General features: G+C 47.7%; 1 long non-coding RNA gene across 1 annotated transcript; it reads right to left on the bottom strand.

The window, feature by feature from the left end:
• Positions 1-1,133: 1,133 nt before the first annotated feature.
• Positions 1,134-3,233, bottom strand: LOC135818606 (uncharacterized). The gene is made up of 2 exons (XR_010553722.1): positions 2,660-3,233; positions 1,134-1,992 (listed from the first exon to the last, which is right to left on the bottom strand). It is a non-coding gene; the product is annotated as an uncharacterized LOC135818606 (long non-coding RNA).
• Positions 3,234-4,043: the final 810 nt, after the last annotated feature.

Genomic DNA, 4,043 nt, shown 5'->3' on the forward strand with positions numbered 1-4,043 from the left:
CATGTTAACGATGCCCTAGTGACTGTGTGTCATGGATTGCATTGCCATCAGCGGTCATTGCCGTTCACCTTGGTGCAGCCCTGAACAACTGGCTCAGCCCATGGGAGTCTCAAGTGGACAAAGTTGTTGCCAAAGTAGCTCAGAAGATTGGTGCATCGTGGTGTAGGTGAGCACATAACTAGGACTTCCCAGCGCCTATTTGTCCAGGCTGCGATACGACGTGACATGCTGTACTGCACATTCTTTTCAGCACTGCAAGGCCGGCAGCTGGACCGACTGCAGGGGTCACGCACATGTAGGCTGCCTGTTGCCAGTGCAGCATTCCGGAACGTTCTTTCCTTCTGAGATGCGTGGTATAATAACTTTCTTTGCTTCAAAGCAAGTTGCTTACCTTTCTGTTGTGCTCATAGTGTCCATACAACAATAACCTGCTGCAATGTTTTATTTTCCTTTCCATTCCCTAACCAATGAATACTACAATGTCGATTCTCTTTCTGCATACTTTAGTGTGTGCCTGCGCGCGCACATGTGTTTGTGTGTGTATACTTCGCTCGCCACTCGAAGTTCTATTCCCCATAACTGAAACACTGCCTGTCCTTTCAGGACCTGCCATCATCTGCGAATGGGCATTATTGTATTGTGTGTGTGTGTGTGTGTGTTTCATTCAGAATCAGATCCGCGATCATTGCAATAAGAGAAAATATGTGGGTTCACATCCAGGGCATTTGTAGATTTGCGTGCTTTTCTCGCCACGGGCGCATACATGGGACATTGTGTGTATGTGTGTGTGTGTGTGGGCGTGTGTGTCTGTATGTATGGGGATATTGTCTGTATCGGCTTTTGGTACTAACGTTCAAGTCTGTACTTGCATGTGTGAACATGAAATTGTTCGGTTCTGTGCATGCTGTGTTGTATATTATTGTATGTATGTGTGCATTTCCACGAACAGTGTAGACGAGCGTGGACAGTGCATTCATCCCTCATCAACCACTACCCCTTTCAGACTTGGGCTTACGAGAGTTTTTTCTGCGTGCCTCTCATTTTTGTTTGTTTCTCTCTGATACTGTATTGATGCCGGTACCTGTACCTCGATGTGTTCCTCTATCTGCAGTCGCCTTTATCCTTCGGTCAAGTTAACGTTTTTTGTGCTCTATTTATCGTGCAAATCAAAATAAACAATAATAACACAAGTCATGCTAGAGTGACGACATGTGCGTGTAGTAGGGTTGATGCGATGGGACGTTATAATTAAGTGGAACAGAACACACATTGGGCAGATTGATTGGGCATCATTGATTGTGCTCAGTCCAAACAATGAACACAATAATTATCTCCAGTGACAGACTGTAGCGGCTAGCCTCCAATAGGTAGCTGGCACTAGTAGCTACTGCTTGTTTGACATGTGCCGCCAGAACCCCTGTTGTGTCATGCTATAGATGCACATGCCCTGTTCTGGGGCATACTGAGGTACTTTGATTTTGTTGACTGCATGTAGACAGCATCCACTAGTAGTACTCATAGACCTTGGCTCTTTGTAGGTCAACCACCATCGCATGGATCGATCGGTGACTATGCACTTGGAGGTTGGAATAGCCCGCGCTGAACAGATCTTGCCATGGCCCAGGGAGTAAACTCGCTTACTGGACTATCCTGGTTTTAGTCATCCAGCATGAGTGGCGCAATTTGTCCATACCATGTTGCGAGCTCACAGTTGTTTGGGCAGGTTTTGAGCTGCACCACGAAATAAAGCGAAATAAGCACGACTGTAGAGCAAGGAAGCGGCGAGACGGCACTTCCAGGACGAAACAGGCAGTAGAGATGTGTTCACAGCATGAGCAACCTCTCAAACCCTACCGGTACTCCACAGTTACAAGAAAATGTCGGACTGGACGACGAGCCAATGCAAACCTGCTACATCCACCCAGGCAGATAGCTGCCAAACCAGGCCAATGTCGACCCACTGCATACCGGTATGTCAATGCCAAACAGATCCTGCAGGAGAAGAATGGGATATTGGCGTCCAGTGTACAGACACCAGTCACATTTCCTGTGTCTTTTGCAGGGTACAGGATAGACTCATCACTAAAGAATCCACTACTTCGTGATTTTTATTTGTAGAATACATGACAGGCGTATTCAGTGTGCCTCGCAGGACTGCGAGATGCTGCAGAAGACCACGTTCGACCTTTCTGGACTGCCATTCACCGACGGTGGGCTACACGATGCTGGAGGAACTAGATTCCAGTGAAAACCCAAGATTCCTTTGCTCCTGGACGCTTAGACGTGTTGTGATATCTGCCAGGTGCGGAGTAACTAGTATTTTCATCGCTATAGCGAGGACGATGCCGATCGGCAAACTCTCGCTCACAGCCATCACCAGCCTATCAAAACCATCACTTGGCATCCCCCAGAGATATAGGAGAAAGCCAAAACAGCTCACAACAAACAAAAGCTAAGGACGATGGAAAGAGAGCATGTCAAAAAGAAGACGAACAGTATGAAGTTCAAATGGTTTTGAACACTCGTTCCACCAACTACTCTATACCACTTTCAATAAATCGTGACGCCATTTTGTTTTAACACGCATACGGTCCACTCTCCTAGAGTAAACCAGCATGCATGTTTTAGCAGTGAGACACGAAGCATCTCTGAAACTCACCGTGCTACTGAGGCTGGCAGAGGGGCGAAATCAGTCAGCTTTCGCTAAGCCGCGCGCGGTGATCAGCTGAAGTGAAGGGTGCGCTAGCTACAGTTTCCACCCAACCGACTCGGACGGTGGGCATGGGACGAATTGCTGAATGAAATATTGGTGAGCGATGGTGTCTGCGCAAGGAACGTAATCGTTAGCTACACTTACAGAGCTAGAGCACGCCTTCAAAGTTTCAAACAGTGGCTCAGCCGCTGGGCTTCTATACTGTACAACTATTTCTGTTTCTAGATGTTACTGAGCTAGGCCATATACTGATATAGGGTGCAACGAAACGAGTTCCTAACTCTCAGGTTGACTGCAGCAGCTACAGCGGACTAACAGGAACCCAAATAACTCACCCTACTACTACTAGTAGTAGTACTACTACTACTACTACTACTACTACTAGTACTACTACTACTACTAGACAGAAAACTAAAAAAAACTATCTCGGACCAGCTCCAAGCCAAGGCCAGGGACCATGGCATGGGCAAAGCCAACCCTTCACGTAGTAGAATCTACTAGTACTATTATATGACTCCCGATCTCAACGAGTAATCCGGTTTACTAATCGGTAATCCCACACTGGCCACAGCCTAGCCGCGTAGATCATTAGTATTCATTAGATGATCTACCGACTGACTGTACTGTCCGGGTCCGGGCCGTCACAGCGCTAGCGGCACATGCTGCATGCACCATGTGCACGGCCAAGCCTGTCGACGATCGCAGGATCTAGGATCGCATGGCATGCATGTAATGATGTACCGTAGTCTACGTCTGTGCCACTGAGTACTGACTGTTGTGAGAGTGACTCTGTACTCAGTAATCATGGTAATGCCTAAATCATTAAAGGGGAAGTTAAGGCAAAAATTAAAATTTCACCAGTTGTAGTCTTCGGGGTGCTGAGTCGAATGGTCGTGGTCCGAGGAAGCTGAGACGCTCCCTTCCTACTTGAATCCCAATCGAACTCGCGCACTTCCACCGAAACTGGGTGACTGCGCCCTACGAGATGGGGATTTGTATGCAAAATGTCACTAAAAGCGCCATTTCGTTCTTATAAAAGCACGGATGACCGCAATTGGCCCATATGTTGTAGTCTTTTGTACGCTGAGTCGACTGGTTTTGGTCCGAAAAGGCTGCGATGCAGCGTTCCGCCTTTATTCCCAATCCAACAATTACATGGTTGAAGAAGCGGTCACGTGCTCCTGCGTACGCCAGTCACCTGGTCACCGTGCCTGCAGGGTACAACTACTTACTAGCCTGTTTGACCTTTTTTGGGTGCAGTCCTGTCACTCGAGTTGAACTCGAGTTGAACCTTGGTGTGAAAGTTGTCACCTGCTGGCGTGGTGACCAG

The sequence above is a fragment of the Sycon ciliatum genome, chromosome 5 (genome assembly GCF_964019385.1).
Source record: "Sycon ciliatum chromosome 5, ocSycCili1.1, whole genome shotgun sequence".
Taxonomy (NCBI): Eukaryota; Metazoa; Porifera; class Calcarea; order Leucosolenida; family Sycettidae; genus Sycon; species Sycon ciliatum.